Source organism: Rhinopithecus roxellana, chromosome 12 (genome assembly GCF_007565055.1).
Source record: "Rhinopithecus roxellana isolate Shanxi Qingling chromosome 12, ASM756505v1, whole genome shotgun sequence".
Classification (NCBI taxonomy): Eukaryota; Metazoa; Chordata; class Mammalia; order Primates; family Cercopithecidae; genus Rhinopithecus; species Rhinopithecus roxellana.
This window is the reverse complement of record NC_044560.1, coordinates 59,293,682-59,318,940: the sequence shown is the minus strand read 5'-3', so window position 1 is coordinate 59,318,940 and position 25,259 is coordinate 59,293,682. Positions and strand designations below refer to the sequence as shown.

Here is a 25,259-nt window from a genome sequence, read left to right as displayed (position 1 = left end):
AATTTTTATAGACAATATTCCACTTGGTACACATGGTCAATAGTAGAGACAGAAGCTAACTAGAATTTGTTAGAAGCCTCAGGGAAAAAAGCTAAGCCTGAGAAAAACAAAATTAATGCCAATTTTAAATGCAACCCTCAGGCTCTGCAGAATGAGTCAAACTTGATCACACAAAAACAAAGGCAGTATGTCCACTTTTACAAAATGACAAAGTGACTTTGTAGGGTATTTAGAAAGTTTATCACATTTTGCAGGACCCCTTTTCTTCTAAACAAAAGTTTATCACATTTTGCAAGACCCCTTTTCTTCCAAACAGAGCTCCATTCTTATCCAGAAAGAAAAGAATCCACTGTGTCCCCCAGCAGTGTAGGAGATCAGCAATATGTTTGAACTCTCCCAAAGTGGTCTCCTTCTTTCACTGTAGGAACAACTGAGGGAGAGGAGAGCCCTCATATTTACTTTTAAAATTATTGAGGGGACTGCAAATTTAAAGTTCTCTTGTCCTGAGTATTCTTAGATCATTTTAAGATAAGATAAGAGTATTCTTAAAAACTATGTGAGTTACAATTAAGTTTTCGGTAAACTTCCCAGTAAATTCTTGAATTCGCAAGCTCATTGGAAGTTTCTAATAGTTGATTATGACTCAACCAATATTTACTGAGTACCTACATTTGTTGTGGATAGTATGAAAAGATGTTTTTTCTCTAGTATCATATAATACAGGTTATGTTTTGACCTGTTATGAATGTCTTCTCCCTGTCCAAGTAGGAACTTTCATTAGAGGTGACTGAGAAAGTGACACCACTAAGTGTGTAGCCATTTATATTAATTAATTCATTACAAAAACTTGCTATGCATTGTATGCCATGCACTAGGGTTCATTGTTCAGTAAAATAGGACTCTTGCCCTTAAAGAGCCCACAATCCAGTGAGGGAGACTTTTACTTAACCCTAACAGTAATGCAAAATAAGGGCTGTCACAGAGCTGTATAGAGAACTACAGTAGTAGATCAAAGGAGAAAGGAGGATTAACTGGTCTCAGAGAGGGAAGGAGGATTAAGAAGGGTTTGTGGAGTAAGTGGACGTGAAGATTAAAGAAAGTGTCATAGGAGAGAGAGAATTTGAGCCCACAATATTCCAGGCCCATGAAGATCCTTGTGTGAGTTTGTGGCTGCCCCACCACATACTCTTTATCTGATAAGAATTTATGAATCACAAAGCACACATTCAGATTTACTTTTTTTTTTTTTTTTTTTGAGACAGAGTCTCACTTTGTCATCCAGGCTGGAGTGCAATGGCATGATCTTGGCTCACTGCAACCTCCACCTCCTGGATTCCAGCAATCCTCCTGCCTCAGCCTCCCGAGTAGCTGGAACTACAGGTGCATGTCACCACACCCAGCTAATTTTTGTATTTTTAGTAGAGACAGGGTTTCACCACGTTGGCCAGGCTGCTCTCGAACTCCTGACTTCAAGTGATACGCCCACCTCAGCCTCCCAAAGTGCTGGGATTACAGGCATGAGCCACTGCGCCCGGCCCAGATTTACATTATTTTAAAATCTGACTTGAGAAATCAGTTCCTTAATAATGTCAACAATACTGCATTGTTTGTCTTTGACCACAGGTCACACTAAAGGGAAGTGATGACGTGGAGAGGTAGACCACTTGGATCAAATCCCAGGTCCACCTTACTAGCTGTGTGACTCTGGAGGAGTTACTGATTCTCTAATCTTCTTTCCTCATCTAGAAAATAGTGTCATGTGGGTATGGAATGCTGAAAGGTAGAAAATCCATATACAGAACTTTGCATGTAGTAAATCTAAGTGTTGCCAATTATACTGGGAAGTGGCAAGTGGTTGTCTATGTAGAACCACATTTTCTGGAAGTATTTGAGGTAGGATAAATTCTTTTAAGTCTAAAATGACTTACATCTCTTTCTGACAACTTCTTAGCTTTCATGATCACTTCTTTTTAAAAATCCCCTGTTTTAGTTATTTCATAAATGCCATTATAACAATGATAAGAGAAATAAAAGCCACAATAGCAACAAATTGTCCCAATCTGTGCCTAATTTTCATTTTTCCATAATCTCTTTTGAACCAAGCAGACACTAACTTAAAGGAGATGACCTGCAAATGAATAAATGAATAAATAAATGAATTGCTGTCTCAATGGCTTTGCCTCCAAAAGAAGTATAAGGTATTACAAAAATTATGCCCTGACAACTAGCTAGATTGATGTGTTTACTCTGAAGGCGGTAATAACTATAGTTATAGTATCACAAAATGCTTTCCTGAGATTTAAAAGATTTTACTAGCCTGGAAAACATAGTGAGACCCTGTCTCTACAAAAAATAAAAATAAAAAATAAAAATAAATAGCTGCATGTGGTGGGGCACACCTGCAGTCCCAGCTACTTGGAAGACTGAGGTCGGAAGATTGCTTGAGCCCAGGAGGTTGAGGCTGCAGTGAGCTGTGATCACATCACTGCACTCCAGCCTAGGGGACAGAGCAAGACCCTGTCTCAAAAATATAAATAAAAATAAATAAAAAATATTTTAAAGGAAATCCCACTACTATGTCCTGGTTGGAAGGGCAAAATGGGACATGGCGGGCAAAGTGATGAATTTGGAATGAGAAACTACAGCAATGACATTAATACTAGATCACAGAATAGGTTTCCATGAATTATATTAAAAAAAAAAAACCCACCAATCATTCCCTTGGCCACCAAAAGGCCATTTCCTTTTGGCATACAATCATGACCTACTTAGCTGTCTTGTCAAAAGACTCAGAACTATTATTACGAATGTGCAGATTTGGATTCTGTGTTTGCCAGTCACAATTAACACAGCTGAATGACAGCCGAGAGAGTTGAACACAACCCCCTGGGCACATACTGAAGAGAAACCAATATAGGTTCTCTCTAAAATCCAGATACATAATTTTTAAAGATTTGTAAGTAGCCAGATACTTATCTCACTTTAAGAAAACACTAGTGTTTGTTTAAAATGTGTTATTTTATTTCTTTCTCTAATATGTCAAGGGAATTACAGAGGGATTTTGCCTTAAACTTTAAGTCAGTTATCTCATATACAGCATAGAATAAATCAGTAATTACCCTGAAGAAGAGCTAAGCAACTCATTAGAAAGGCCTCAAATGTATCAGAGGCTGTTTCACATTCGATTCATGAGATTTTGAGCTTGGAAACTTGTGCTTAGGAGGAATACTGAAAAATTAACACCCATTTTAATCTCATGCCTTGTAATAATACTCGTAGCATATTTTAAACTACAGTCAGGCCTAAACATACACAATCAATTTAGACTGTATAATTATATATGCTCACAGTCAATGGTTAATCTGTAATATAGCAGAGACAAATAAAAATACTAAGAATCTTCTGGATGTTTCAACTACTCTGCATGATCCAAGGATTCTAGAATTTCTCATTTTTATTCAAGGAGAATATTGGAGTCTACATACCTGCTCTTTTGCTATAGAACGAGGAAAATGCAGCTGTTAATTCTATCTTCTAAAAGGAAAACAAAGCCACTCTATGAAGCCATAAATGACTCAGGATAAGTGGTTATCAATATTTGTTTCACCCCATTTATTTCACTTTCCTAATTTCTGAGCATTTGGTGTAATGAAGAAGTTAAACGTGTCAGCTCTGATGTCACAACAGCCATGTGGCTCTGGAAAACATCCATCTCAGTTTCTGCAGGCATAAAATCAAGATAATAACAATTCCTACCTGATGAAAATAATCCATGCAGTGAGTCTGCACATGGGAAATGTTTTACAGATGCTGGTTATTATTATGATTTATTTCTTAGAATCTGGTTCTTCAGTGTCTATTTTTGTAGCACCTATCCATCTGTTTATTCACCCATTAGCTATTAATTGAACACTTGCGATGGACAGATACTGCAACAACAGCCTGAGGAGATAGATATATATGTGTATATATATATACACACACACATACATATATATATTTTTTTGCATAAAGAAGGTACTGAGAGAGACAAATAAATATAAACCAGGTTGATGTGCCTATGCCTCAGCTGTTGTGAGTGTTGGCAGCTAAGAGCTAAGAGCTCACTTCTGCACCCTTCTCTGGAGGACTGCTCTTAACTAATGGGTGCTGTCTGGGAGCAGGCCTCAACCCCTGGGGCTATTTCCATAATCATCCTACCTGCCTGTACAACCAGGCTGAGGCTAGATTTCTCCTGAACCCATTTATTTGTGTCTGACTCCTTTTCCTCCCTACTGCTTTTCCCCTCGTTCAATGACAGGTGTCTTCTGAGAGCACTCCCTCAACAGACCTTGTCAGAGGGTCTGCCGCTAGGAGATCCAACCCAAGACAAAGTTTGTTCATGGATTATTTTGATAAAGTTTGATAGCAATGCACCAACTATTTCTAGAGCTTCCTTAAAATACATAGATACAAATAATCTATTATTCTTCCAAAGTGATTGTACACGTACATTTTAAGTATTCTTATTAAGGTGCCTCTGCCCTTCTTTGTTACTTTAGCTTTTTTAGAGCTTCCTCATCTTTAAACATAAAAAATCTTCTACATACAGTATTATATATATCTAATAGATGTAAATTAAGTCGAACAAAAATATTATTTAAGGACTTTTAAACATTTTGTGTTTGCTTTCATTTCCTATGTTCTTTCAAAGTTGAAATAAAAGCCCTTCTACTTTTTTAAAACAGATCGGTGATTTTGATGATCTCCCTGGTTCCATGTTTATTCCTATTGCCTTTTTTTCATTTACTCATTACAAGTGGTCTGGGTTTGCCTTTCTATGTAAAAGTAAGTTGTTAGCATTATCAACTCTGAGCTAAAATTGGCTTCTCCCCTCTCACCTGAGTGTCCAGAGTAACAGTTTTATCAGTTAACTGTTTACTGATACTCAGTAATGAGGCCATCCAACATATATGTAGTAATCTAGGGAAATAATTTTCACATGGTGAAATATGTGCTCTAGTAAAATCTTTTGCCTCTGTGTTTTGTAAGCCATGACAAATAATGCAATTATAAATAATTATAGATGAGTGCCTGGTACAGGGATTTCACACCAATAGAAATTGTGCTTACGTGGCTTTTTAAAGAAATTAAGCATAACTGATTTTACCTGGGTAGGAATGTCGAACATGAACAGAATGAATTTCTTAATATTTTGCAGGTCTCTTATTGAATGGCTAATTATCCTTCATAACTGGTAATCCTTTACCAAATCACAGAATTATAGGGTTAAAATAGACCTTGAATGTCCAGCCCTCTTCTCACTCCTGAATTTGGACAGACCAAAGGCTTGAAGTCTGCTTGCCACGAAATTACCCTTTTTTAAAAAAAAGATTTTTTTTTTCTTTTTGAGACAGAGTCTCATTCTGTTGTCCAACTTGGAGTGCAGTGGTGCGATCACGGCTCACTGCAGCCTCCACCTCCTGGGTTCAAGTGAACCTCCCACCTCAGCCTCCCGAGTATCTGGGACTACAGGCATTCACCACCACACCCAGTTGATTCTTGTATTTTTTGTAGAGATGGGGTTTCACCATGTTGCCCAGGCTGGTCTTGAACTCCTGGGCTCAAGCAATCTGTCCGTCTCAGCCTCCCAAAGTCCTGAGATTATAAGCTTGAGCCACCGTGCCCAGCCTTAAAGAACAAATTTTAGAGACACTGTGGTGTCATACTATGCATAAAATAATTCGCAATTATTTAACCTCCCAAATTTTCATAAATTTCCTATTAATCATACTATCAGTTCTATGAAAAGCTAAAATTGTATTCATTTCCTCCATCTTCCTTTTTTCTGCAGTCATCTTCTCCTTCTCACTACATCCTTCTGTCACTTTTCTGTACTTAACTTATGTAATGCAGCATTTCTGCTGTTTCCGGCAGCCTCAGTGGCCCAGATAATGATACTTCCTTCTTTCCTATTAGCAAGGCCCAGAAACTATTCTTGCAGCAGTCATTGATTAATCCATTTTCTTTCCTGGTGTTTGGGACAAGAATTTGCAAACATCTTAACTACACATTTGAAAATGGAATGTTTCTAATCCCTTATTTCCACTATTTTCTTTTCTCAGGCAGATGTAGTCTTGGCTTTTACTAATAGTGTATCACATCAAAGTAATTCTACAGTATCTCTCTGGAGACATCAGAAAGACAGCCTTGGGATATCCTCTTTCATACCTCACAGGGTCCCACAATACATTCCCCGGCAATTCAGGCTGCTCTCTAGTCAAAGATGTCAGTTACTGTTCTCAAGGTCGTAAGCTTCACTGATCCTTAATTATGCTACTCGGCTATCAGTAAGTCTTCTATTTTCCAGACAGGGTAGTCCTCATTTCAGAGTTAGCTCTGCTTCCATCCAGTCTCCTGCTTCTCCTCTTCTACTTTCCTCCACTTCCCTGATATTCTGAATTTGCTTCCTTAATTTGTGGTCTGTGACTCAGACTGTCCATCGCAACAGAAGCCCTTCCAGTCACCCCATCAAAAGAGCCTTCACACTTCACATTCTCTTTTTCTCCTTTTGGCCAACTTGGAGTGCAGTGGTGCGATCACGGCTCACTGCAGCCTCCACCTCCTGGGTGGAGAAAGTTCGAGGCTGTAATCAATCTTTTTTTTTTTTTTTCATAGAGCTTATACTTGCCACATTGTTTTCAGTAGTGCATAATAGTTTTCTTAAATGTCAGGCTTTATGTAGCTGATAACGTTTTAAAGGTATTTCTCCCACATTTCATTCTGAATTATCATAGTTTCCCATACATGAGGAATGCTTAATGCAACAACAACAACGAAACAACCAAAAGAACAACTAGGTTCTTTTGCATGGCTTTGGGTTTCTCAGATGTTAAAGATTTAGTGGCAAAGACTACCTGAATGCTGAAAATAATTTACTGACAGAGGGCAGTGCTTGGGGTGATGATAATTTAGAGATAATACACATATTAATTTGTTCTCTAAATGTAGCATTTAACATTGAATGCATACAGGGACAGAGATGCTGTGACTGCTGTTTCACCTTTCCTTCCCTTTAAAGACAAACATCTGTTAATCCAGCAGCTTGACTTGTATCATAAAATATGCATGTCACTACGGAGACCAGTGAGGTTGATCTGAATAAGCAATTAATGCCCAACACTTGTGATACTGTATTTGCAGAATTATGGAAGAACAAAGGTTACAGAGTAGAATAAGAGGAATTCAAACCTTGAGTCTCTTAAAGCCTCATTTATATATATGCATGACAATGGAACTTTCAAACAATATTATTGTTAATATGGCATTATGTCATAATGGATCAATAAACAGTAATGCTTGTCATTTAAAATGGTGGGATAATAAGAAAATAAGCAACTGAAAAATCAATGTTAGACAAAAGTATCCAGGTGGTGGTTTTAGCAGCCAATTTTAACACAGAAATAATGGTTTACATTGCTTTGAGCAAACCTTTACTAATGGAAAGCCAGTCTTAAACAAAAGATAAATGAGAGGATCATTATTTGCTTTTCAAGTGATTCAGTTGTTCCCTAAAAATGTTACTAATCAGATACCAAGTCCTGTCAATTCCCAGCAGAATGTAGCTAACTTTAAGCAAGATGCAAGAGGCTTGTTTTGACTCCGTGCTGATAATCACTTAGAGTATGTTTTCGGACACATGTGATTAAGCTTCTTCACCTATAAATGAAGACATTCTGGGTCCAGTCAGTGGTTTCCAGCCTGGAAGTCTGATTGGGGTTTAGGAAAGCAGTGATAAGCATCCATAAGTTACTTTAAAAAATATTTTGCATTTCAGAATGCCTAATGGGAATTGTATTTGTGTCCACGAAGATGCTCTAAATGTAAGCTAAAACCTTGAGTTTCTTTGCTTGGCCTTGTCAACTTAGTAGTAACAGTGGTTAACTCATGCTGGTCAAAGTTCTGATTGATTATAATGACATTCTAGAAATTCACAGTGACAATTAAGGTAAAATAATATTTAATGTTCCTTAGAGATGAAAAAAATTGTGTATCCCTAAGTTTTGTATATTTAACATTTTAATATTCCTCCTTTCCATTGCCAATGCCATTGTTCAAGTTAAAGTCACTCTCATGTCTTAGCTGGAAGTTTGCAATAATTGCTTAACTCCTTCTTGACTTCTGGTCACAGCAAGCCACATACTACCAGCAGGTTGATCTTGCCTACATCTTGCTCAAAAACATTCAGGCGCAGCACTATTCACAACAGTTAAGAAATGAAATCAACCTGTGCATCCATGAACAGATGAATGGATAAAGAAAATGTAGCATATTTATACAACAGAATTCTATTCAGCCATAAAAAGAATGAAATCCTGTCATCTGCAGCAACAAGGGTAGAACTGGAGGTCATTATCTTATGTGAAATAAGTCAGACACAAAAAGACAAATATTGCATATTCTCACTTATATGTGAGAGAGAAAAAATTTGAACACATAGAGGTAGGAAGTGAAAAAAATAGAGACTGGGAAGGGTGAGTGCAGGTAGGGAGAGGGGAAGATTAAGAGAAATAGGTTAAAATAAAGGGAATAAATTAAATGATGTTGAGAACAGAGTAGGATGACTATACTTAACAAAAATGTATTGTACTCAGGTGATGGACACCCTGAATACCCCTGACTTGGTCACTACACATTATACATATGTAACAGCTTTTCTCATGTACTCCAGAAATTTGCAGACACAAGACATTCAGGGACTTATTATTTCCTACGAGATGAAATCCACCCCTGACATGGTGTCTCCAGGCTGCCCTTTCATACTGATTTTACTCCACTCTTTCAATACAAATCTTATGCTTCTTCCAACCTGGTTTACTACTCATCTCACAGTCTCATATGAGCTGCCTGCCTCTACTCCTGTGCTCTCCCTTTCACCCCAGAGTCCTCCACATCCCTCTGCGTAATCACAAGCTTCTTCTAAACACTCAGCTCTAGCCCCCTTCTCCATGAATTGAAGCCTACATCATCTCCTCTCTTAAGTCCAGAGACAGACAGTGTCAGGCTGTTACTCTTATTTAGTATTTGGAACATGCTGCCTTATAATATTGCCATCCTGAATAAACGATAGACTCTTGGAAGGAGTGGACTTCTTGCAAGTCTCTAAATTTCACACACAGCCTAAACTAATTTATTTGACTTACTAAGGGCTCAAAGAGAATTAATATTGATTAATTTATTAAAAATTACTCTATGATTGCCAGGAACACAACTGTTATACTAAGCAAGGTTATGACTATTCCAAGCCTCTTAAAAAATTTAAAAATAATTAAATCAAAGTAATATATACAGAGAATTTAAAAAGAAAGATAATATGGTATCAAAAGGCTTCATGAAAAATAGCAGTCTGCTCTCTTGCAGGCAAACTCATTTTTACTTCAGCTGTTTCCGCTGGAAGTTATTGCCATTGTAAACAATATATTTGACTGCTATTTCTTGATTTCTCAGTTTTAGGATTTATCTCTTATACCACTTTTCACCTCCTATGGTTGTCATCTCCAAATACTATTATGCCACTGTTTTCTATTACTTGATTAATTCTCTCATGGCATCCTGTTCCTGTTCTGTGGTGACACTACTTCCTCATATTTCTCTGAAGATGTAACTAGACTGCTAATGTTTTCTCGCATTTCCTGTGTTGTTTCCATTTCTTCCAGGTTCATTGCTTTTTGTTGTGTATATTGCACCTGCTTTCACATTGAAAGCTTTCCTCAAAAGGCCTTTTTGTTGACCACACATATTTATGAACAGTGGGAATTTGATGCCTAATAGTAGAATGTAGCCAAAATATTTATTATTTGGGGGGGGGGCAGGGAAGGGGCAGAAGACAGAAACAGAAACACACACTTAAAAGCTTTGTAAAGTCTCAATTTACCTTCATGAAGTCAGACTACCCAAAATGTCACTGATACATGAAGAAAACTGCCCTATCCTGAGCATCTCACCCACTTCATAGCAATCTATTAATCAACAAATTTTGGCTGTTGATGAATAGAGTTTAAGAGTTAAACTTACTGTTATACATCCAGTAAGGGGCAGAGCCAGGACTTGCACCCAGGCAATGTACTTCCACTATACCATTCTGCCTCTCACTCCACAACTACCAAACAACCCTCAGTCCTGCCATTCACTAATTGGTTATCATTTGTAGAAGTAGCGTCATCATTACCAGATCCTAGATGTACTGCTGCAAACAAGGGGTGTGTCCATTTTGATAGATGCTATTTATATACTTTGAATTCACTTCCATAGTGACTGTTGGGCATTGAATTATTTCTAGTTTCTGTTATGGGGCATGTGGACTAATTCAGAAAGGTGTTCTATTTCTTTTATTTTTCTTCCTCTTTCTTTTTCCTTATTTTCTCTTCTGTTTTTCTTTTGCATTGTTTCAGAGGCAGCATGGGGTGGTCGAAAGAGCTTGGGTAAACCAAGACTTGAATCTCTGATCTGATTGACTTATGCAGGCTTTCTGAGTCTCAATTTCCTTATCTTTAAAACACAGTCAGTAATGTCCACCTGTAGCATATCAGTAAGGATATGAAATAATATCTATAAAGCATCCAGTGCAGGGCTTAATTAGTTTTCCAATAAGTATAGTAGATATAATTATCACCATCACTACATAGTTCTAGAAATATTGCACATTAAAAGGATTTTGAAAGATTTTGTTACATACTTCCAACTATCTTTTATAACCATAGTGTAAAACATTGCTGCCTGCAGTGTATGAATGTACTCTACAGCTCTGTCATTGTAGAGTTTCGTTATTTTTGATGATTTAAGTAGTTGTGAGGCGGTACTGCATGTTTGGGTTACTTGATATTTCCTTGATTCGCAGCCAAGTATGAACGTTTTTTTCTAAATAATGTTTGTTTGTGCCCATCTGTAGAATAAGGACCTGCTATTATGCTTAAGGTTTTTCTAAAAATGTGAAATTTAGATATGAAGAAACTGTCATATTCATGGTGGTTTTATTATATCTCTAGTATAACATATTTTTAATCTTTTAATAATGAAATTCATTCACCCTTCTCCTATTTGCTCAACAGTGAAGGGAAATATATTTTCCTTAATAATTGGAGCAATTATATTACAGTTTAAATGGAAAAACCCCATATATTTAACTGTTTCATTCAACTAGAGTTCATTGTGGCTTATTTTTATTTATATTGGCAGCTACTCATTTCCTAGAGTATTATTACCACTTAAAAATACTTGATTTAACATATCTCTGTATTTCATATTTTATAAAGTTCTTCACATGTTGATATTACTTTTTGATATTTTAGTTGGAATTGTAGTAACTTTGTTCTTCAACATTAGGGTCAAAAACAAGAAATATATTGGCTTTTACTCAAATAGTCCTTTGTTTTTCCCATGAAGGTTTCATAATTTTTTTTATTCAGTGCTAGAGAATGCCATATTAGCATAAGTAGTAGATATTTATTATTTTTATTGATACAGGGAATGGCATCTCTTTTCCTTCATTATTGTTCATTTTATGATCACTTTACTAGATTTTCTAGATCATCACATATTGCTTTTAGTTTATTACCCTGGATTTCCCAACCATAAATGGTTTGCAAATGGTAATCTTTGTCTTTCTTTATTCCTGTGTTAATCCCCCATTTTTTATGACTTCTCACAGTGGCAGGAATCCTTAATAATATAGATAAATTGAGTGCACTAAAGTGTACTCTTGTTTTGTTTGGAAATGTGTGTAATATATTTTTGTTAAGTATAGTGACTGTTAATTTTCAGTAAATGCTACTTTAAAAGAGTAATTTTATGCTTAACCTTTACTTTTCAAAAACTCCAGAAGAATGTATGACTTTATCAAGTGTCTTTTAAAGCAATCTATTCAAATACTCATTATGATGTTTTTGAATCATTCTGCTGACATTTATCATAATAATGGTTTTTCTAATATGGTACTAAACTGTGTTGTAGGGATATGCTTTATTTAGGTATAACAAATGAATTGGTGAACATATTCATTTGTTCTCTTTGTATTTCTTTTATTTAGGACCATAAGTGGGTTGTCTGAACAAGCTTTACTTTTAGCAATAAACTTGGCAGTATTTAGGCTCAAGATGACAGGTGCCTCAAGAATAATGTGATTCTGGATGAAAGAGTATTATTATTAACAATAACATCACATCACTACAGGGTTTGAAGGCTAGAAGATCTGTTAGACAGTCTCTAGTATCCATGTTAACTCTTTATTAGCAGTTGAGGAAACCAAGGCCCCAAGATGTTAATGACTTGCCCAAGAATCCACAGATGGTTGGTGGGATAAAATAGAATAAAAACATACAAAAATGTGTTCTAGGCTGGGTGCAGTGGCTCATGCCTGTAATATCAGCACTTTGGGAAGGTGAGACGGGTGGATAACTTGAGGCCAGGAGTTTGAGACCAGCTTGGGCAACAGAGTGAGATTCTCTCTCTACAAAAAATTAAAAATTAGCCAGGCATGATGGTGCATGCTTGTATTCCTATTCAGGAAGCTGAGGTGGGAGGATTATTTGAGCCTAGAAATTTGAGGTTGCAGTGAGCCGTGATTACACTATTGCATTCCAGCCTAGGTAACAGAGTGAGACCCTGTCTCTAAAACAAATGAAATATTTAAGAAAGTGTTTTACATCTTTAGTAGAAATGGCTATATTTAAATCTGGTATTATCATTTGCCCCAGTTTTGCATTTTGAGCATAGTTTCTAAACAGAAACAAACAACAACAACAAAAAAGATTAAAGGATTATAAAATGGGTCTTATGAGGAAATTTAAAAGGATCTGGGTTCATTTATGGGAAAAAGATTGAAAGGACTTAATATCATTTTTAATGCAGAAAAAGATTTCTTAATGAAAAGAATGTCTGAAAATCTGTTTTATAAAAGTTCATGGAGGAACTGCTGGTGAAAATGGTTGCCTGAGATCCCTAAGCAATGCAGCAACCACCTTCAACCTGTGCAGCCTCTCCCTGTGCGGAGGGTGGGTGGAGGGGGGTGGCATGTGCATGGCGAAGGAGGTCTGGCAAGCAATAATGCATTTAAGATTTTTCTCATTAATCTCCTACTTTGCTTATTTTAATGCTATCTAGTGTACTTATTAGGGTTGCCTCCATGTCAATGTGGAATTTATTTCACCTAGTAAGATGTTAGTTACTTTTAAATAACAGTGTCTCTATAATTTAGCTGAATATACACAATAGAGAACTCTGAGTGCTCTAGTTGGTAATAATAGGAGAATGGTGGTAATGATAAGATAGAGTTACCTGGGAACCCCAAATATTTATGAGTTGAAGAAAATTGTTCAGATGTCCTTTGTTCAGACCTCTGTTAAGCAAACCCCTGTGAAATCAAGGATATCCTCCTATTAAGGACTCAGTAAAGTAATATTTTGCTACTGCTTGCTTGCATGTCTGTCTTGCCCTCATGTATACGATGTCTTTGAAAGCAGGACCATGTTTTGTTCTTTTGGTTCCAAGCATGGTGTCTTGTACATGTGTCATGTACACAGCTGGCCTGTGTTAAATATCTGTGGAAGAAATAAACAGATGAGTGGAATCTGGGCTGTCTTAGCCCATTGGGTATAACAAAATATCATAGATTAGGTCAGTTACAAACAACAGAAATTTATTTTTTCCAGTTCTGGCAGAGAAGAAGTCCAAAATCAAGGCACCGACAGATTCAGTGCCTGGTGAGGGCCCTCTTTCCAGTTTATAAACATTCTTGTTGCTATAACTTCACAGGGTAGAAGGGAAAAGTGAGCTACCTGGGTATTACCTAATCACCTCCCAAAGGTCTCTCTGACCCCTTCCAAAGGTTGTTGATGTGGAAACAACTTCCTAATACCATTACATGTTAGGTTCCAATGTACAAATTCGGGGGGAACACAAACATTCAATCTATAGCATGTGTCAAAATGAATCTTTTGCTTAAGAAAGAGAGAATTAATGTTCTGAGAGACCCTCAACCTTAAAGCATTAACAGTATTAAAATGAAAAGTGGAGTTAGGATTTTCAGAGTCACTTCTTGCAAGTCCCACCTCATTCTAAACTCCAGCCATAATGGAGTTTCCTCACCATGCCACACTTTCACCTCCATGCTCTCTCTGGCTAGAATGCTCTGGTCCCCACACTTTACCCAGCGAATTCCTATCTTCCCTTCATGGCTCAACTCAGGGCCACCTCTTCTTTGGAGACTTTCTCTGACCTTGTTAGATGGCTCTGTCTCTGTGGCACACATCTTGACAGCACAAGGTACCCAGGACTGTTGAATAACTTGTCTGTGCCCAACACTAGTCTATACGTTCCTTGAGGTCACAGAGCATGTCTTAGCCATATTTGCACTCCCCAGTGCTTATTTAGCACGGTGCCTGGTACAGAGAAGATGCTCAATAAATGCTTGTTGATTAAATCAGTAAATATGTTCACAGTTTTCCACTGGGGCTTAGCACATGTGTTGTACATTGTAAATGGTCAATAAATATTTGAGGACCTGAGTGAGCCTCCTCCAGATGAAATGTGGGGAACAGTAGAGTGTAACTGGTTGGAAATGCAGGATCTAGAGTCCTGGCTCTATCACTTAACTAGTTGTGTGACCTAAGGCAGTTACCTACCCTCTCTTAACCTCGGTTTCTAGTCTGCAAAAATGGGGCAGTTTTGAGAGGATTGGCTATAAAGTACTTAGCACAGAATCTGGCACTCAGCAAGTGCTTGATAAACGTGAGTTATTATTATTGCTCTGGGGGCTCTAGGCCTGGGTTGTGCCTGTCACCCCACTATCCTTCCAACCTCCAGGGCTGCACTCAGCAGTTGCTTCCGGCATCCCACCTTGCTGAGGAGGATGCCAAACAGGAACTGCACTCTTGTGGTCTTCACATTTCAGCTGGCTCATTCAGTGTCTGCTTTCTTAATAGTATTCTTTACTCTGTGGGCTCAGTGGGAAACTTCAGGATTTATCATTAATAATTATGAGTTCCTTGGAACCCTGCAAGCTGTTGAGATGCTACAGAAGCAGATTTAAAATCCAGCCTTCTTACCAGAAATAATCAAACATGTTTTAGACCCCATTGGCTTTCAAGACCTTTATGAAATGTATATGTTAAATACTGACCCAGATACGTTATTTATGCTTGTTAGATTCATGTAATATACAAATTAAAATCTGAGAAAAATCCCCATGCAATAAAAGCATGGAGATAAAACAGTAGTAATGAAGTATATCACCTCTCTTGTTTCTGTTCCTTACATTTATTTTACTTTCAAATTTCAACTTGGAAACCTTGTGTATTCTTTAAAGATAGATGTGCCCTGCTTAAGCCCAAATTCCTACCTAAGATGTTAAGAAAATAACTAATTAAGTCATAAATTTACAACACAGAACATGCTCCTTCACTCTCACATTTCCTGCAGTATCAGGGGATCATACTGCCACCATGAAGGTTACCTGGGTTACTAGGAACAAAGGACGCCAAATACAACAACCAGCAGCCCTTTAAATCTGTGCAGAGTCCCAGACCAACTCCTCTAAGTCCAAAAGATAAATAATTCTGCTGTCACCTGCTGCCAGCAGAGAAAGGAAGCAAGAAACCTAAATCCTCTTCCTTTCTGGGATCTGTGATAATGATGATGATTAATGTGCTCTGTGAACCACAGTGGGCAAGTCTCCAGAAGGGGCGCTGAAGATGCCAACTGTGTCCATCGCAAGGAGGGTATTTATCTATGGGGAAGATAGCCGTCAGAAGCTTTCTGCCAGGGCTCGCCCAGAGCAAGGGACCCCTGCCACACAGTGCTCCTTCCCGGTCAACCACTGGTTCCTCTCATGCTGGATCACCCCAGACCCACAAAAATCAAAGAGCACATGACAGATTCTGGCCACAAAACTGTGGCCCTGGGGAGCAGGATTAAGAAACACGATTTTTACAGAGCAGCAACCCAGCATGTTCTCTCTTGTGCCTGCTGTGATGTGTTTTTGCCCAGACCTCTCAAGACTATGAAAGCAGGCCCATCTCAAACACAACAGCTGGAATAATAACCCACCTCCAACACTGTTTATTTTACCTCTTTCCTATTCAGACTGATGGCAGTTTGCTGTCCTGCCTATCTAAAACTCCCCTTAGCCTAGAGATTGTAAGAATTCTTGACACTTTAATTGTATCAACCTCAGTTCTTGTTACCTTAATAGCTCTTTTATCTTCCCTGGAGAGCTCCCTCAGTTCCATCTGCAAATTTTTTTCACATATTCTCTCTCCAGGTTTTTTATTAACCCAAACTTGCTCTAATATGAATTTTTAATTAATCAGAGTCTGCCTTCAAATACTATTATACTGGCCAGGTGCAATGGCTCATGCCTGTAATCCCAGCACTTTGGGAGGCCAAGGCGGGTGGATCACTTGTGGTCAGGAATTCGAGACCGGCCTGACCAACATGGTGAAACCCCGTCTCTACTAGAAATACAAAATTAGGCAGGTGTGTTGGCACACGCCTGTAATTCCAGCTACTTGGGAGGCTGAAGCAGGAGAATCGCTTGTACCAGGGAGGTGGAGGTTGCAGTGAGCAGACATCATGCCATTGCACTCCAGTCTGGACAACAGAAGTAAAACTCCATCTAAAAAAAATATACTACTATACTGCTTCACCTGTAGTGTGAGGACCTTATAATGTAAGTCATCACATTGCAGAGATTATCAACATGCACATATATGAAGAGTGAAAAAAATTAAATGTTATTCAAATGGGTATTCAAGACTTGGGATAAAATTTTCATAACACCCTACATGGATTTTTAAAGTGCTGTGTCTCAAACAGCTTACACAGAAGTGAAGTTGATGCATTCTGGAAAACTGAGAGAACTTAAAGAGTGACTTTTATGATGACATATACCCTGATGCTAGAGATGCATATAAGAAATTTGAATAAAATTGTCTCAGGATGTTTAAAAAAATTCATAATAAAACAACATAATAAGTGCTATCAAGGAAGTATTTACAGGTTGCTATAGTAACACAAAGGAGAAAAGTTTCATAAAGATTGTGATATTCAAGTTAAGGCTTAAAGAGTCAGTGGGCATTCTCCTAGGGTAAAAGGCATGCAAAGGTACACTGGGATGCTAAGAGGATAAGAAGAAATATTAAATAAAAAAAGAAACAAGGCATGTAAAGGAATATCTCTTAAAGCACAGAAGTGTGGAACTATATCACCCACTTAGGGAACCACTAGTATTTCTGTACAGTCAGAAGATAACATGATAGAGTAGCCCTAAGTGTCATGCCAAGAGCTCCTCATTTTATTCAAGAGATAATATGAAAGCACTGAAGGATTTTAAGCAGTTGAGTGACATGATCATACACATTACCCATGAAGCATGTGGATATTGGTTGGAAGGGACTAGGCTAGAAAAAGGGAAAGCAGTGAGTTATTGTAGTAATGTCAGTAAGAAAAGATGGCATGGGAGGAAGAGACTAAATCAAAACAGTGGCAGCAGGACTAGTGAGGAGGGTCTGACCTGAAGAGACATCAAGAGGCTGGGATGATGAGAACTTGGCCACTGATTGGACATGGGCCTAAGTGAGAGAGGGTGGTCTAGCATGACTGAGGCTTTTGACATAGGCTCCTTAGGAGATGGTGCTGACATTTACTGAGGCAAGGGACATAGGAAGGAAGCAGGTTTGGGGATGGGAAGAAACTATAAATTCAGTCTTGGGATAAACTGTGTTAAATTGGTTGTGGGACACCCAGGTAGAGAGGACACCACCGACAGGGAGTCTGATATATGTGTTTGGAGCTCCCATAAAGAGTATGACAAGAGTCAAGAGAGAAACCAAGAAAGACAACACAGAGTCTGAGGGGAGAAACAGCCCACAAAAGATGGGAGAGGAGCTGCTTCATACTTTTGGGGCAAATTATTGTCCTATTTCTTTAAATATTCAAGCAGAGTCACATAATTGCTTATTTCAGCTTTACTACAAACCAGTGTTATTTAATGGTGTCACTTAATGATTAAAGCAGGACTTCCATATTTCCTTTCTTTTCTTTGAGACAGTTTCACTCTGTTGCCCAGGCAGGAGTGCAGGGGCACCATCTTGGCTCACTGCAGCCTCAACCTTCAGACTCAAGCGATCCTTTCACCTCAGCCTCCCAAGGCTGGACCAGAAGAATGCTCCATGATGATCAGCTAACTTTCTATCTTTTTGTAGAGAGGAGGTCTCACTACACTGCCCAGCTGGTCTCAAACTCCTGAGCTCAAGTCATCCTGTCACCTCGTCTTCCCAAAGTGTTGGGACGACAGGCGTGAGCCACTGTGCCTGGCCAGACTTCTGTATTTCTTATTTCATTCATATCCCTTTTACTTTGGCTGACATTGTGCAACCTCTCAGTAAACATAATATCAAAATGTTAATGGTTCTTTTTGAAAATCAAAGAGAAAAAAAATCAAAGATAAGACCCACAGAAATAGTTACATGCACTACTCATGAAGTCAGTAATAACAAAAAAAGTAAGACAGGTTTTTCTTTTTTTTTTTTTTTCTGGCATTGAGTGCACTGAAGTGCTCACTTTTTGGCTTGGTTTTGCACAACTGTAGAACTGGTGGGCTCACTTTTTCTAATCTCTGGCTAGCAAGCACCATCCGAGTCTGCTTCGACCTACTTGTCCTCCCCCTGGATGTGCACTGAGGGAGAATGAGGAGAGAGGGATGGAGCCTGAACTCTGTGGCTGCAGACTTTAAATCAAATTACTGTCATGTTCCCTAATTACTGTTCAATGTCTGGAGTCTCAAGTGACATAAACCAGTGGTGTCCTCTTGGAGTTTTCACACACAGCCAGGAGTCTGAAGCTGTGCTGAATGTGTTCAACACTGCAGTATAAATTTTACTGCTGTGTTTTTCATAAGAAACTGTTAAACATTTTAAAAATAACAGCATTAGCTACTACAGCAATCTCTAATAACAAGGTCTTGATAGTTTACAATACATTTGTACCTTCATTCTCTCAGTTAAGCATCACAGCGGCCTAGGGAAATAAATATTAACATGATGTGTTCATTCCCACAGATGAGAAAACAGAGGTTCAGATGTTAAGTCATCAGGTTACACACATAGCAAGTGGCAGGGTGAAGACTCAGTCGCAGGCTTCCACATTCCAAACCATGATCCTTTGCACTACACCATCTCCCATATGGAACCAATGCTTTGAATCTATTTGATTATCACAGTGTCTCTGAAGAGCTGCATTCCATTGTGTGGCTGTAGGAGAAAAGTGCCCAGTGCAGCACCAAGATGATTCAGTTTCCCAGCTCTACAGATGACATATTGCGAATACTCCCAGACAGGGACCTAGGAAGAAGGCTTGCAGAACAGCTGAAGATCCAGTCCATCAAAATATTTGCAACCTATAGAGATTGTAAAAAGAAAATCTCTTGGCCTATTTAACAAAGCCCAAGCAGAAGGTAGGAGATGGGGCATGGAGCGTCAGCACCTAGGGAAGTACAGCTCTGAGGCTGTTCTCATTTCCACTTGTTTGCATATTGTTTCTTTTAGGCCTGGGATGGCAGATCCGCAGCATGTATGCCCTGATGTCCTTTTCTTGCATTTACTGCAGAATGTGACACTCTTTCTGATAGAACTCAAATTGTTCACCTGCCTCAACACAGCATGTAAATGGGCTACTGATCAAGTCTGGCATGCCAGATAAAATTAGTTTGAAATTCCTGCTTTAGGTTGATGATCTGCACTACTCTATGTTACCTCCTAGTATCATGAGCATAAGGTCTGAACTGGCTTGACTCAATTAAAGCACTCTTGCCCTTCAGCTCAGTGACTTTGCCAAGTATCTTCAAGTCTCTCGAGCCTGTTTGCTCATTTATAAAGTGAGACTAACAATACCCTATAGTACAGCGTTATTGAGAGGACTAAATGAGATAATAAATATGAGTCACTTAGCTCATTGTCTGGCATGTAATAAGCACAGAATAAATGGTGACCTTGTTACTGAGGGTACATAGGCCCATGTCAAAAGGAAAATAATTAATATTAAGAGTTTGGTAAGAATGCATTTACTAATATACTTAAAATGGACAAATCAGATAAATGTAGTGAATATTTAACTGATTTTTCAATAACTTTTTTTTTTTTGAGACAGGGTCTTGCTGTGTTGCCCAGGCTGGAGTGTAGTGGTGAGATCATAGAGCTCACTGTAACTTTGAACTCCTGGGCTCAAGCAATATTCTGCCTTGGTCTCCTGAGTAGCTAGAGCTACAAATAGGTGCCACCACACCCGGCTAAGCTTTTACATTTTGTGTAGAGATAGGGTCTCATTGTGCTGCTCAGGTTGGTCTTGCACTACTAGCCTGATGTGATCTTTCCACCTCGGCCTCAATGACAACTTTTAAGTTTTTCTACTATATACTCTTTCTTTAAAACAAAATTGTACTTATAGAAAAAGAGACTCAGGAATATAAAGCACATTTGGAAGGTATATTACTAAACCTGACCTTTGGGCTTCCTTCTCTTGGTTCTAAAAAAAAAAAAAAAAAAAAAAAAAAAAGCATTACCTCAATTGGCATAAAGGGACTGAACTGAAATGCAATGAGAAGTTCAATCTGAAGGAAATTCTATTTGGGAGGATTTCATGATAACTACTTGGAGAATTAATTGGACACTTTACTATCAAGCAAGGTAAAAGAGAAAGCATAAAAGCAAGCCCAAGGGCATTTGCTTGGCCAAGAGAACAAAAAACCCCATTTTGAATTATTATGAGATAGTACAGAGAATGGTGCAAATAAGAGGCTAAAACTAATTTCTATATTTTTGGTACATGCCTCAGTAAAGACACTGAGATACCAATCTAATTTCAGGTGAGTTCTTACAGACTCTGAGCTAGAATTAATTCCATTGAGAAATGACAGTGTTGTAAATGAAAATCTCAGAAATGACACATTTACTCTATATATGTATTTTATGGGCTGAAAGGCATACATACAGTTTCTTGGGCAATTTTTGATGTTAGAATAATATTTTAAGTAGGCTTTTCTGATATACTTATTACAGTGTAATGCTCAAGATTTAGCAGTAATTTAAAAAATGAAGAATATGGTAACTTCAAAAGCAAAAGTAAATTTACAATTTACTTCAGAGAGTACACTGTTAAATTTTGAATACGATCTCACAATTAGATGACTATCTGTTAAGGACATCTATTCAATCATATGTTTTTTTTTTTTTTGAGACGGAGTCTTGCTCTGCCGCCCCAGCTGGAGTGCAGTGGCACAATCTCGGCTCACTGAAACTTCCATCTCCCGGGTTCAAGCGATTGTCCTGCCTCAGGCTCCCGAGTAGCTGAGATTACAAGTGCCTACCACCATGCCCAGCTACTTTCTGTATTTTTAGTAGAGGCAGGGTTTCACCATGTTGGCCAGGCTGGTCTCGACTCCTGACCTCAAGTGATCCACCTGCCTCGGCCTCCCAAAGTGCTGGGATTACAGGCGTGAGCCACCGTACCTGGCCTCAATCATATGTTAATTTATATATTCACTCACTACCTCAGCAAACATTACTGTATTACTATTAATATATGTAAGCAATTTGGATTATAGTAATAGATAACATACAAACATTACTGTATTACTATTAATATATGTAAGCAATTGGGATTATAGTAATAGATAACACAGAATCCTCCTCAAGGAATGTACAGTTAGAGCACTGGGAGGACAAATTATTGAAAAAAAGGTTACACTAAATGTCATCTAAGACTCTCATCTTTGAAGTCTATGCCTCAAATGTAAAATATTTTTTTTAAATGAGAGTGCCCATGCTGGCAAGGGTATTGTGAAGTGGGAACTTCCTACACAACTGGTGGGAGTATAAACAGTTACAAGCTTATTCTGGAAAGTAATTTTGCAATATGTATCTAGAGGGTAAGAAAGAACCAGAAATTTCCTTCTTAGACACAATTCTGAAAAAATAATTAAAAGCCTGGACATGAAGAAAGCAAAGACGCTTGTCACATTTTTATAATGGTTAAAAACTTGGAAACCTAAACGTCAAAGAATAAAAGAATGGTCAAACAAATGACATAGATCCCTACAATAGAATACAAGGCAGCCACTGAAGTGGTGTTTATGTGGGATTTGTCACTGGTCAATGCTCACGTTAAAATTCTAAGAACAAATATTGGGCACTCACTCATATATACAAGATGCTTTCATTTCATATGCACACACACACACACACACATACACACACACACATTTTATTTCAAAAGAACACCACAATGTTTGAAAATTGTGACATTCAGGTGGCTACAAGACTTCTCAAAGTCTTGTTTACCCAATACTACTTTTTGCATGAGTAATTTTGAGTCCTTATATATGCAAAGTGATTTGGTAGATACTTTTTCTTGATCAAAGAAAAAATAAGGTTTAGAAGCTCATTAGGAAACATTGATATTTTGACACTGTAAGATAAATGTATTAAGAATGACTAAGAGTCATACTTCTTTTTCAGAATATTAAACAGAGATTTTAACCACAAGCCTAGTTTGTTGAAGACACCTCTTCTTTTAATTCCCCAGAGTGTTGAAATGTAATAACTGTTTTTCCATGAAAAAGGTGAGAGTGGTGTGTGGGAAGCCGTTGGATGTCTAAATTTTGGTGTTGAAGGTCTCATAAAAATTATTATCATGATTGGGTTAATGGTTGCATTTTCGTAACTTACTGTGACAGAGAAAATGGCATCCATTTCTCTTTGTTGTGCAATTTTTGTTGTTAAATTTTCATTAAGCACTTTTCTAAAATTCACTGTAACATTTCAAAGGAATTTTTTTGTTGTTTTAAATCTAGTGTTATTATTCAAGGTCTGGTAAGTGACAGTGATTAAAAATGTATGAAAAGTATGTGGTATTATTTGAAGTGGTTTATCAAAGACAAGGACATGCTAACAGCACGTGTTGCATTAGTAAGGACTGGGAAAGAGATTGATAAACAAAATTAGAAGCAGATAAAAGAAACTCAAAGGTTCCGATGAACTCACACCTTCATGGAGAAGTGCAAGTCTTTCTACTGATCACTTCTGAGAGGGTCAAGCAGTTTGGTAGGACCAATAAAATCACCTAATTCTGTTACCTCCTTCCTTCTTCCTTCTCCCATGATGGATCTTTCCAAGGAGTGTTAATAAGTATCAGAACTTAATAACTATTAATTTCCTTTCCCTCCATTATTATTTAGTCTGCATACTATCTATGGAATAGTGAAATCATAGAGACTTCCATTTATTAAATGCCAAACTCCTTATCTTTTTAAGTCCTTCTAATAACCTGTAGAGGAGGATCATTCATTTCTGTCTGTAAAGAAGCAAACTGACCCAGACGGACAGTAAATTGCTCCAGTGTCAGTTGAGTCAGAGGTCAGCACTTACATCTTCCCTACTTGGAAGCCCACATTCTTTGCACCATACTCTCAAGTGAATGATTAAATGCCTGTGAGGTGAGTTACCATGAGAAAAAAAAATTAACTAGATTAAGGTACTCAAGATAGGGAAGGACTTACCAGCAGGCCTGATAGTGCCATCGAGTTGAAACCCCATTTCCAAATAGCACCTCCAGTGCTGTAAAGTACTCTTTCCACCTGGAGATCTCCTGGCTTCAGGGAAAATTATAATATTGAGCCCCTTCCTCCTCTTGCATACAGAAAAGATAGACTGGATAACCAGCTCCTGGACAGTGTGGTACTGTTCCTTTAAATAGCCCATATAAATATATCCTTGGAAGACTCTAAATGGTGCCAAGAAGGGGTCCTGGTCATGTGAGAATTGTGGTTAGGAATAAAAGCACATTACTATGAATCAGAGCCTAAACAGAATTCTGACTGCAAGGGAGATGTGCCTTAACTGTGTGTAGACATGCAAATGGAAAGGGAATGTAAATATTTATAGTTCCTTCCATACCCACATCCTCTCTGGGTCAGCACAGGATGGAGTCAGTAGGTAATGAAAGTGACATCCAGCCACACATAAATGATTTAGAAAGAAGAAAGCATAACTGGTAAAGGAAGACTTCAGAAAGAAGCTGTAGAACAAAGTAAGACATTCATAGTCAACTTAGGATAGGAATGGACAGCCAGAATAACTTCAGGAGTGCTTGAATGATTCGGGAGGCACTGGCCTGTCTCGAGCCTATGTGCAGCTGGGATGGAGGATCCCAGAATCCAGTTCCCAAGCTGCTGGCGTGGCACTGCTTAGCAAGTTTGCCAAGCTGGACTGGTCTGGGGTTGGAGTCTGGCATTCACTTTCTGCCCACGGTGAGGTAAAAGACTTCTTTCCTTCCACTCTCTGCGACTTTCCAGCACAAGAGACTGTACTAAATGGGAGAACAGCCAAGAGGAAGAATGCCATTCAGTATTTTCATTCCATTCTATCCATTGTCCCCTTTGAGAATCTTGATCCATCTTTAAAGTTTTTTTTTAAATTTTAACTTTTATTTTCATCTTTAAAGTTTTGTTTTTTTTTTTGTTTTTTTTTTTTGTTTTTTTTTTTTTTTTGAGATGGAGTCTCACTCTATCGCCCAGGCTGGAGTGCAGTGGCCGGATCTCAGCTCACTGCAAGCTCTGCCTCCTGGGTTTACGCCATTCTCCTGCCTCATCCTCCCAAGTAGCTGGGACTACAGGCGCCCGCCACCTCACCCGGCTAGTTTTTTGTATTTTTTAGTAGAGACAGGGTTTCATGGTGTTAGCCAGGATGGTCTCGATCTCCTGACCTCGTGATCCACCTGTCTCGGCCTCCCAAAGTGCTGGGATTACAGGCTTAAGCCACCGCGCCTGGCCCATCTTTAAAGTTTTTAAACCCCTTTCATTAAAATGTGGTGGATTATCTAGTAATCATGCAAAAAGTCGGAAAATAAATTGTGATCCAAGTCCCCCCAAGTCCGTTTGTACTTTTTTCTGCATGGTGTGAAAGTTTACTTTGAGAGAACCTGTAGGGCTTTGAGGTTGCATGTGAGTTTGTGAGACAGAGTTTGTCTGTTAGTTGCTTCCTTTCAGTTTTGAGATTTCAGCTTTTCAGTGATTTATGGGGAAAAGTGTTAGGCAGCCAAGCTCACTGCTGGAATTCTCCATGGGGCTGGAGGTGAAGTGTGAAAACAAAAGCTGTGTACCCGTTGCTTGGGACAGGTGTGAGCAGGTGAGGACCAGCAGGGTGGGACCAGAACCCTCTAGAAGACATCTGACT

General features: G+C 38.4%; 1 protein-coding gene and 1 pseudogene across 2 annotated transcripts in view; both read right to left on the bottom strand.

Moving 5' to 3' along the window:
- LOC115892366 overlaps positions 1-23,621 on the bottom strand; it is a 34,542-nt pseudogene extending 10,921 nt beyond the window's left edge.
- Positions 1-25,259, bottom strand: part of AK5 (adenylate kinase 5) — a 310,915-nt gene that overhangs the window by 188,371 nt on the left and 97,285 nt on the right. The gene's annotated exons all lie outside the window — the stretch shown is intronic.